Raw genomic sequence first — 12,509 nt, 5'->3', positions numbered from 1 at the left:
GATAGCCCATTGTGTAGCTTTGTGCTTAACTTTAAAAAAAAACGCTAACATCCGGTGCTCGATTCCCCATTGGTGGGCAGAGCACAGATAGCCCATTGTGTAGCTTTGTGCTTAACTTTAAAAAAAAACGCTAACATCCGGTGCTCGATTCCCCATTGGTGGGCAGAGCACAGATAGCCCATTGTGTAGCTTTGTGCTTAACTTTAAAAAAAAACGCTTACATCCGGTGCTCGATTCCCCATTGGTGGACAGAGCGTAGATAACCCTCAAATAGTTTTGCGCAAACATCATCAATAATTTAAAACATAAATGGCTTACAATTTTAAATACTAATTACAGCCCGGAGCTTTCGCTTACTTATTAAAACATACATAGAATAAATGTTCGCTTATTAACAAAACATAAAGGCTATTGAAGCAATCACAAATTCAAGCATAAACGTAGAATAGGAAGATATTAAATATAAACTTGCAGGAGTTCTTCCGTAGCGCCCCCCAGTGGCACAGCGGCATGTCTGCGGACTTACAACGCTTGAATCCGGGTTTCGATGCCCGTGGTGGTCAGAGCGCAGATAACCCATTGTGTAGCTTTGTGCTTAATTACAAATAAACAAACAATCTTTCATAGCAATAATCACCCAAGGGAAGATCTATAGTAAATAGTTATAATAATAATATACATGAATCTGGAAGTTGATAATTATGATTCAAAGTGATAACTGATTGGGGCAACTTGTGTATCCTGCTACTCAAATATAGGTAGCACTTGGGCGTTGTAAATCTAACTGAAACCAGAACCAGAAACCTAGCGACATTCAAACATGGAGAACGTAGACGTTAAAGGTTAAAGTTTTGAGGTACCAACATGGGATCAGCTTTCTAAACAACTGCGATGCTCAGGTTTTTCAAGAGCTTAATGGCTATATGTAGAAATAATGTTATTCCTCTAATACCTTTTTTTCCGTTAGAAATATATTACACTTAAGTGCTGTATTCCTTATTTCCCAAAATTGGCAAGTTTTGAATATCTTGATTATATAAATAAGTATTTTATGAAAATACCGATTTGTAGAAAACAAATAAATTATTGACACCTTTGTAGCTAAGAAATAAAACGTGTAGTTCATCTACTGTACTGTAGAGTGTAACAGTCTATCTTTTTTCTGTCTAACACTTAGTAAATAGCTAGTTATCTAACAGATCGCGAATATAAAATACATAAACCTCGAAATACAGAAAAAAAATGTTTTTAATTCCATTTTTTTAGGGTCTAGGGGCAATTAAAATGTTTTTTATTTAAATATTTGTTTGTTTGTTTGTAGTTAAACACAAAACTACACAATGAGCTATCTGGGCTGTACCTACCATGGGTATCGAAACCCAGTTTTTAGCGTTATAAGTTTGCAGACTTACCGTTGAGCCTTCAAAAAACTTTACATTATTTTACATTTGTAGTAGTGCAGCAAATCAAATATTAATAAAGCCATAAATTTGAAAAACAAACAGGACCACCCTAAATTAGGCGGCAAAGGTGATAATTAGAAGACAAAAGGCTATTGAAGCAATCACAAATTCAGGCATAAACGCAGAATAGGAAGACATGAAAAAGGAACTTACATGGGTTTTATGAGAAAAATAGCACCAAACAACAACAACAACAGGAATAATAAAATGAACAATGTTTATTTTATTTGCAAAGCACGTGCGTATAAGCGATGTACTATCTGTCACATAACAGGCTCGTTCAATAGCTATCAAACAAGATATCGGTTCAAGTGTCAGATTCACAGCTGCGTATCATTTGGATATCGATTGTCACATGGTCCCCTTGAGAATGTGGGGGCGTGACACGTGAAGTACACGAGAATCTAGAATGACACTCATGATTAACGATCCTGTAGTATTTATACTAAGTACCAATGTTCGGTTTAGACTGTCCTAAACTTCGCAGTGTGCTCAGGAGATCCTAACCTCTCACGTTCAACATCAGGTACTCGCTACATAACCCAATGATGGGAAGTACTTTTGTGTTAGTGTCGTTTATTTATTATGTATGTATTCTCATTGTATAAGGCAAATAAATCAAACGACTTGGCTATCTATGAAATCATAGTTAAACGAACAATCACCTGGCTGCTGATTGCACAAATGTTAAAAAAAACAGCTTATGTTTACTGAAAAAAAAATTCTGATTTCAACACCCGGGTTTAATCAAAATACTTCAATTTTATTCATATACAGTTAAGTGTATTACAAAAACCTATAGCTAATACTAAAACCTCTTAGCAGCCTATTTATACTTGTATTTAAAAAGTATTTCTAAATATATATATGAAAAAGAAACTTTCATGAAATAACATTACTAGGTTCATCATTAGGCCTAATGAAGGTGCATCAAAAATAAAAACAATCATTTCTTAGACTTGCAGGCGCTGTCCAGGAAGGACTGACAAAAATATACATTGAAAAATGTATAAAATTGTATTGTTAATATGTAACTCATTTATATATATATGAAGATGAAATGTGTGTTTGTTTGCGGCATCCTAACTCCTCCGATCTTATTGGACCAATCTCAACCAAAATGTATATGTAAACACTAAGAACTACGGGGAATGTCCTAAAGGGGTCAAAATTGAACTTAACTGTATTTATATTTTGTAAAGCCTGTTGGTTAATTATTCCCAGCCTATTGAGTCAAACTCAAACAATCTTAGCAGGTTGACGCTTTAGACAATGTTGAATATTCTAAAGGGATTCAATTGCAAAGTATGAAAGTTATTGGATTGTTTTTTAAACAACTATGCTTTTCTCATGGTCAATGAAATTTAGAGTGTTCAAGGGTGGGATCACCTCAAAACCTTTATTTATTGGTAGATGGAAAGAAGAAGCTTTGTTATAATTTTTAAATTTTGAGATAAAGTTTATGTTCAAGTTATTACTTTGAAATATATGGCTGCTGTTAAATGTACATTGTTTTAATTAAATTTAAACATTTCCCGTCAGTTGACGGTTTGTTTGTTTTTAAATTTCGCGCAAAGCTACACGAGGGCTATCTGCGCTAGCCGTCCCTAATTTAGCAGTGTAAGACTAGAGGGAAGGCAGCTAGTCATCACCACCCACCGCCAACTCTTGGGCTGCTCTTTTACCAACGAATAGTGGGATTGATCGTCACATTATAACGCCCCCACGGCTGAAAGGCTGAGCATGTTTGGTGTGACATGGATTCGAACCCGCGACCCTCAGATTGCGAGTCGAGTGCCTTAACCACCTGGCCATGACGGGCTCAGTTGAGGGGTATTTCAGTTTGTTTGCTATAAAAGAGGTTGATGATAACGTGTTTTTTTTCCATGTTCATAATAAATCAGAGTTTAAGTTATCTACGAAAAAATGCGGGTGTAAATATACTTTTTAATATCAAAGTTTTAAAAAGGTCTAACCTTAGGTCGTAGAATAAAATAAGCTTGTTTATTGATAGTATTAGGTAGAATAAAGTTTAGCCCTAACTAAACTAAAGCAAAATACGTGCACAAGTTACAGTTTTAATTACTCTCTTTATCCAATATAGACCATACTTTAAAAAAAAAGTCTTAACTAATGTTAGGCCTAAGACAAGTGGACTTGTAGATTTTGCGATTAGAATTATTTTGTGTTATTGTTGTTGTTTGTTATTAAGCACAAAGCTACACTAAGGATTATCTATCTACGCTCTGTCCACCACTGGTATCGAAACCTGGTTTCTAGCGGTATAAATTCGCAGACATTCCGCTGTGCCATTGGGGGGCTTTTTCGTATTATTCTACAAATCCTGTATTTAAAGAAGTACTGTTGAAATAAAGATACTAATTTAACCGTAGATATTTTGCGGGTCTCTACTAGAACTAATATATTAAAAAAGTTTGGCTTCATCTTAGCAACCTCTTCGTAGTCTGGTTGTGCTACAGTTCGTTTCAGATTTCGCGCAGAACTACACAAGAGATATTTGCGCATAGCTGTCACGAACTGTAAACTGATTGATTAGAAGGAAGGCAGCTAATGAACAACACCAGCCGACAAATCTTGGATTACTCTTGTATGATCGAATAGTAAGATTTGACGTTTATAGCGCATTCGCGGCCAAAATTTACGGAGCGCATCTTTTAAGCAACGGGACGCGAGCAATGAATCCTCGTTTTTTGTTTTTAGAACGATAGTTATTCTCTGTTGCTATTTAGTTACCTGAGAAATGGAAAATTTGGATGTTCTCTCTCATAAAACGAGTCCCGGACTGAAAAAAGAGAGATAGAGAGAAAATCGACCCTGGTATATGCCATCTTAATTCATTAGGTACATAAAATAGAGCGAAAACAGAGATAAAAAAAACACTGGTTCAGAGAGATAGAGAGAAAATCGACCCTGGTCTATACCATCTTCATTCATTATGTACATAAAATAGAGCGAAAACAGCGATAAAAAAACACTGATTCAGATAGATAGAGAGAAAATCGACCCTGGTCTATGCCATCTTAATTCATTAGGTACATAAAATAGAGCGAAAACAGACATAGAAAAACACTGATTCAGAGAGATAGAGAGAAAATCGACCCTGGTCTATGCCATCTTAATTCATTAGATACATAAAATAGAGCGAAAACAGAGATAAAAAAAACACTGATTCAGAGAGATAGAGAGAAAATCGACCCTGGTCTATGCCATCTTAATTCATTAGGTACATAAAATAGAGCGAAAACAGACACACACAAAAAAAAACACTGATTCAGAGAGATAGAGAGAAAATCGACCCTGGTCTATGCCATCTTAATTCATTAGGTACATAAAATAGAGCGAAAACAGAGATAAAAAAAACTGATTCAGAGAGATAGAGAGAAAATCGACCTTGGTCTATACCATCTTAATTCATTAGGTACATAAAATAGAGCGAAAACAGAGATAAAAAACACTGGTTCAGAGAGATAGAGAGAAAATCGAACCTGGTCTATACCATCTTAATTCATTAGGTACATAAAATAGAGCAAAAACAGAGATAAAAAAACACTGAGAGGTAAACTGTTGGTAAAACAATCTATTATACGTTATTGATAAATTATTAAACGTTAGCTTCCCCTTCCTGCTGGCTTAGCGGTAAGTTTGAGAGTTTATAATGATCCTTGCGATTGCGATGGAAACGGCGCAGATAGTCCATTATGCAGCTTTAGCTTAAACAACAAAAGTTTAACAATAGAATATTATAGAAACGGAATGTTTCACGCTTTTATCATTACTTGTTTATTCTATACGAAACATGCTGGCTAACTCTTCAGTAATATTGCCTAAAAAAATAGGTAAACGTGTTTACAAACAAGAAACAGAATGCCACACGAGTGCGGGTCCACCTAATTTATACACCCGCACAGGACGTTAAAGACAAAGATGAGGTCAATCCTTTGACGTTTCATTTTTTATACTGAAGAACCAAAAAACATCTGTTTTCATGCTGTTTTTTTTTTCGTTTGTTTTTTGTTCAGCCTACAGGAAACTGACTTAGCAGTGTGGGTACACATTGTTAAGTCAACCGTAATCCAACAGAAACAACATATCAATCAACCCAACAACAAACAAAGATCAGTCCTTTACTCAATGAAAAACGACATGAAGTGTGGCTTGTTTGTTGAGCTGGTTTCTTGAATCCATTTTTCTATTTTAAAACTGTAGAAGTTTCTATTTCACTTATTGTAAAAACAGAGACTGAACGCAAATAAAGATGTATGGGGCTTGATTTTTTTAATTAATGGTCCATGAGACTTTCTAGTAAAGAAAAAAATAATTATATTGTAAATTTACAAAAAAAAACAAGAAAAAAAAACGGGTATCATACTCGATGTTCTTATAGTTGTTGTGTCTAAAGACGTCTCGAAGACAACCAAGCAGGAATTCCTAATGCCATCCTACGCCGTACTTTAGCAGTCATAATTTAATGTGAAATTTATAATAATTGAAAAATGCAGAATCGAATATAAATCACAATGATAAGAAATCAACAAGTTGAACCTTCGCTCGTCTTGTACCTTTCAAAAGTCGTATTGTAGGTAAAAGTACCTTTCGAAAGTCGTCTCGTAGGTAAAGCTACCTTTCGTAAGTCGTCTCGTAGATAAATCTACTTCAAAGTCGTCTTGTAGATAAATCTATCTTTCAAAAGTCGTCTTGTAGGTAAAAGTACCTTTCGAAAGTCGTCTCGTAGGTAAATCTACCTTTCGAAAGTCGTCTCGTAGGTAAAGCTACCTTTCGTAAGTCGTCTAGTAGGTAAATCTACCTTTTAAAAGCGCTTGTTAAGAGCTTATATATTATTTTAAGTCATCGCTATCATTTTTCTGGCAATTTGAAAATGATTAAGATATACGATACGACAAGACACCGTCGATAATAGAATTAGACTGAATTTTAAACGCGATCGCCACTTTAGTCGCACGCGAGCTAAAAGGCGTAATCAGATAACCTACTGTTCAGTATGGCCGCTCCTAATTTTGAGTTTCTGAACAGGGAGAAGGCAGCCATTCAACAGCACCTGCCGCCATAAGAGCTTTGTTCGGTTCTTTGAACCAAATAACGAGATTGATTAATACTTATACACTGAACATATTGATTTTAAGATCTATCCTGTAATAAGACAACATATATATATAAAAACACTAAACGTACTGTATTTAGTCTCTATCCTGTAGTAAGATAACAGATATATATAAATATGATAAATTTACTGTATATAGTCTCTAAGTTGTGTAAAGATAACAGATATATAAGTACGTCGAACGTACTGTATTTAGTCTCTATTAAATAGGATTATAACAGTTATATAAATACGCTAAAAGTACTGTATTCAGTCTTCGTCCTGTGGTAAGATAACAATTATATAAATACGCTGAACGTACTATTGAATAGTAAAACATAATGGACTTGAACTGTACACATCTACTAATAGAAACACGTTTGTCAGATAAAAGTGTCCGCATATGTCTTCAATAATACATATTGCACTAATACTTCTTTCCTGCTTTAAAACAGTGCTTGGAAAAGAGTATTCTTGCAATGAAAACTTTAAGGGTATTTCTAAGAGCTCTTCAGCAGAAACAGTAACGTTTTGTTAGAGTGATAAACAAGAGTAAGTCCGTTTATACGATCAATCATCTTGATTATTGTATAGCCACCAAGTGTCTTGCTTGAAGCTGTGAAAAGATATTTAGAACTACAGTAGCAGCCTAACAACGTGAAAACAACATTTGAAAATAGCTAAAACTTCTGTATTCGCAAAACACATGCTTTTCGACACACTGCTATTATCGCAGTACTACGTGAAATGCTGGTAGTGAAGAATGACATGCAAATACTTGGGAGATAATAACGTTAATATTTAGATTATATAACTATGTTATTATAAAAGGGAATTGTGCTGTAATTGTTACGCCGCATAATGAGCAATTATCGTCGATCACGTGCTCTTTCAGGAAATCGATATATTTCTGTAGAGAACTTAAAACAGGGGATTAAAATATTACTCATTGACCCGATAGTTTAGTGTTGATATTTTAAACAAATTCACAAATAATTCAGTAAAATTATATTTTTATTTCTTCGTATTTATACCTATAGGTTGTTTGTTTTTAGCGCAACACTACACGATCTGCTCTCTGTCAATCGCGGGAATCTAACCCTGGATTTTAGCGTTGACCCACCAAGGGACACACCTACATATTTATAGGTCACAGTCTTTGGTTAACTGTCCTATGCCACATATTCATTCAGAATTTCGCTTTATCAGCTGCTTAACTAATATCAACCAAATTTCATCAAAGGGTGTACATAGTAGATCAAACGAACGTGATTATGCTTCATGTAGATATGACACAAACAACGTTTCTAGAAGGTATGTGAAATCTTAACATAATTATAACATATTAACATTTTAGGGCACACGAGTATTCTTAACATATGACACAAGAACGTTTCTAGTTAATATGCGTATTTTAAACATAGATATAATACAAAAACACTTCTTTTTGAAGTGTGTATTTTAAACGTAAATATAATACAAGAACGTTTCTAGGGAACACGTACGTTCTTAAAGTAGATACAACACGTAAACGCTTCTACGATATATGTGTACGCCATCTCCACTGCTCTACTTCAGCGAATTTACCAATCATCCAGCTGATCAAATGTCTGTATGACGAAAGGCTTTATGCAAATCTTACTTTGAGACTGTGTTATGATACAGCTCAAATTATAATTAAATATGTGTATCATTTTACCTGCTATTCGATAGTCATTAATGGAATGACGTGTGTAACTGAACGTAGGAACTACAATCTCTGTGTTACATTGATTCCTGAGATTATAACAGATCTCGATCTACGCATTCTAAAATGTTTAAAAATGTCCATCTTCTGTTTGTTTTTTTGAAACAAATTCTTTACTTTCATGTAAATTACTTAAAATATTTGTTTAGAAGAATTTTTGATGGGGAAAAGACCCCCCATTCTGTAATGCTGACTACGTCTCTGAAACATACTTGTGTATTTGTGTAAAGTAACTTCTAGTTCTCTTTATCCTGTTTGTTTTTACTTTTTTCTTACTTGTTTTCCATAATTAATCGTACTTTTCTCATTTTCTTTTGTTTTAGATCTTTATCTGCATCTCATCTCCATTTTCTGAATTCATTTCGTTTCTTCTTTCTCTTCCATCCCTCTCCTCTACTCCCCCTCTTCCTCCTTCAGCCACTTTCAAGTTCTTCTCACTTTAATTTACTCTCTTTTCGTTTCTCATTGTTTTCTTTTTTATTGAAATATTTTATTTTTCATTTCCTTCCCACGTTATCTCACTTTTTTTTCAATTTATCCATCTTTTTCATTTACAAAATCCATTCCATTTCTTTACTTTCCCCCCTCTAATTTGAATTTTACCCTTCCTATTTGTTTCTCTCTTTCTTTCGGTTTTTTCAATCTTATTTACACACAGTCCCTAAATTTACCACGATATAAACATTACTAACGTAACCTACAGCTAATTAATTAAATATGCAGTCTTGGACAAGTGTGGAGAAACGTTTTCGTGCAAGGACTATAATAAAATATCCAGAGTTCTCCACGCCCACATGCACATAGAAACGGTGCACATATACATTATATATGAGATTATAAGAAAATGCATATTACGTATAAAAACATATACAATTATGAATAAAATTTTAAAAGAAATAAGTAGGCCTCAAAACACTTGAAGAAAATTTTAAAACAACCGCGACTTTACAAATGTAATTGGAATGAGTTATTATTTCAGCACTATACGAGGTGGCGACACCTAGTGAAAGGAAGATTAACTTAAATGATATTTAGGGTGAATATCGGTGGCTGAGCCAGCACATGATTTCTTCTAGTTTGATAATTAAAATGGATATTTTCAAATACATTGCGAGTCGGATGAAATCTTCAGGCAGACCGTAGCTTCCGATCCCCGCTCTAAAGCAATTACAGGCAGAAGAAGTATCCAATGAAATCTTCAGGCAGACCGTAGCTTCCAATCCCCGCTCTAAAGCAATTACAGGCAGAAGAAGTATCCAAATGTCCCGCTCATCACGCGGAATAGACAATGAACAAGTTTTGACGTCCTTATTCCCCAAACTTTCCGTTTGTACGATACAGTAGCCATGCCGAGTGATGAAATTCTTAAGCCATCTTTAATTCTGGGAACCGTAATTTCCTCTTTTTCTATGTGGGTCATCTAATTCAAATAAATTAAGAGTGAAAGAAAATAATGATTTTTAAGAAAGATGCCTCGTCTTCATCTTTTGTTTAAAATTAAAAGTGTTGAAAAGAAAACTTAGTTGAAACTGTAGCTCAATATCTAAATGTGCACGGGGTTGATTCAATGGACCGATCCCGTATTGAACAATACAAGTCTGTTGTAAACAAAACATCAGATTTGGTACTAAAGATATGTCTATGAAATGCCGAAGTCAGTTTGACTCAAGCTCTGACAAGTCAGAGTGCAATGCGGGATGATGCTCAGGTGAAGAATAAAAATAATTATGCCCATCCTACAGTTTGCGTATTGCATTTTCTCAACCTTTACAACTTCCTAAATGCATACCTACAGTTCTTTTCAGTATCCCTGTACACTGTATCTGGTATTTGCTCTCGTATACCGCGAACTACAGTGTATCTTAGTATCCCTGTACACTATATCTAGTATTTGCTCTCGTTTACCGTGAACTGCAGTGTATCTCGGTATCCCTGTACACTGTATCTAGTATTTGGCCTCCTCTACCATGAACTGCAGTGAATTTCAGCATCCCTGTACACTATATCTAGTATTTGCTCTCGTATACCGCGAACTACAGTGTATCTCAGTATCCCTTTACACTGTATCTAGTATTTGGCCTCCTCTGCCATGAACTACAGTGTATCTTAGCATCCTTGTACACTATATCTAGTATTTGCTCTCGTATACCGCGAACTACAGTGTATCTCAGTATCCCTTTACACTGTATCTAGTATTTGGCCTCCTCTACCATGAACTACAGTGTATCTTAGTATCCCTGTACACTGTATCTAGTATTTGGCCTCCTCTACCATGAACTACAGTGTATCTTAGTATCCCTGTACACTATATCTAGTATTTGCTCTCGTTTACCGTGAACTGCAGTGTATCTTAGTATCCCTGTACACTATATCTAGTATTTGGCCTCCTCTGCCATGAACTACAGTGTATCTTAGCATCCTTGTACACTATATCTGGTATTTGCTCTCGTATACCGTGAACTACAGTGTATCTCAGTATCCCTGTACACTGTATCTGGTATTTACTCTTCTTTACTACAAAATAAATCAGCAACGTAAAGCAACATGAATAGTTGATAACTCTGACATCAAATTTATAATACCATGTTGAATGACACGCTGTACAAATTCGGGGCATGCACACTTTGATCCCTCGACCCGTGCACACAGGGATACATAGCAAGTTGTTACAAAGGGCCAAAATGCGAAGGAACGTTTTTCACATATGTGAAAGTATGTGTAACACATATGAAACAGAATAATATGATTTAGCTAATCGGCAAGAAGCAGAGAACAGCTTTATACTGTAATACCGAGAGTAGTAGTTTATACTATATAGAAAAGTTCATGTAAAGCTAGCATATAAGTCGAGTAGTATTTAAACGGTCACCAAAGGCAACCTCTAGTAATTTATAATCTCAGATTCGGCTTTTATCCTGAGAGTTATTTGCTCAGACAAGATCACTAAGCTAAGCGCTGTTTCAATCTTTTCTATGATATAATCAGCTTTTCATGCTGACAAACGACAACAGTGTCCCATATCGATCGGTCTCAATACGTATAAACTTGCACTGTGCAACAAGTTTCTAAAGGTTTCCACATTATGACCTAAAGCGCGTTTCCATGGCTGCGATACTTATTCCAGACGCAACCTTGAAAACTTTTAATAAAATGTTATTTTTACACAGTTTCTCTTTGACCAATCGCATTCACGCTTATGTTTATGAAACTATAAGAAGTGGAAGATCTGCAGGTAGTCTAAGTAACGCGGGCACACTGCTTTACCTTAAATCAGACCATAAAGATACATCCACGTTAAACCTAACTAATAAGTAAGTACTTTTATTTATAATACATACAATATTTCAGTCAACATAACAACTCTGTTGCTGTACACAAAAAATCAGATGTGGTAGTAAAGTGTCAGTCCTAAAGATATGTCTGTGAAATGCCAACAAGGGCTATATTAAAATAACATAACAAATGCATTTATGCATTGATAAGTCCAGGTATTAAGTAAAAGGTCTCGTCGGCACAGCATATGGTAGATGAAGTGTGGATGATATATTATAACACATTCTTCTATACTTTCACTCATAAGAATTACTCACTTCCATCTACCTCAGTATGTGTAGTGAGAAGAAGGTAATGATCAATTAGATGTTTAGAAAAAGAGGCGTTATTACGTGGAAGACACTCTGATGGGCAAAAATATCGACCCCTTGAAATTTCTCGCTCAGACTAAAACAAGGAACAAAAAACATAAAAGTGAAGTTCAGATATGTATTTAGGAAGGTGTAGAGGATATGTAAATGCAAGTTGCAAACAGTATGATCAATAATAGAATAATTAATAATAATTGCAGTTCACTTATTTAATCTGGTTCATTATGATATACATTACAAACCAGAAACAGTTGAGCTGTATATAGAAAGATACTGGTAACAAGACTGAGAGATAAACAGCTGTATATAGAAAGATACTGGTAACAAGACTGAGAGATAAACAGGTGTATATAGAAAGATACTGGTAACAAGACTGAGAGATAAACAGATGTATATAGAAAGATACTGGTAACAAGACTGAGAGATAAACAGGTATATATATATAGAAAGATACTGGTAACAAGACTGAGAGATAAACAGTGTAGATAGAAAGATAATAGTAACAAGACTGAGAGATAAACAGCTGTATATAGAAA

The 12,509-nt window shown here is 34.9% G+C and overlaps 1 protein-coding gene across 2 annotated transcripts in view; it reads right to left on the bottom strand.

Moving 5' to 3' along the window:
* Nucleotides 1–12,509, bottom strand: part of LOC106459737 (forkhead box protein O-like) — a 54,778-nt gene that overhangs the window by 3,749 nt on the left and 38,520 nt on the right. The window lies entirely within an intron of this gene.

Source organism: Limulus polyphemus, unplaced genomic scaffold (genome assembly GCF_000517525.1).
Source record: "Limulus polyphemus unplaced genomic scaffold, Limulus_polyphemus-2.1.2 Scaffold655, whole genome shotgun sequence".
In the NCBI taxonomy this organism is placed as follows: Eukaryota; Metazoa; Arthropoda; class Merostomata; order Xiphosura; family Limulidae; genus Limulus; species Limulus polyphemus.
Note: the sequence above shows the minus strand (reverse complement) of the source record. Positions and strands in the feature narration are given on the sequence as shown.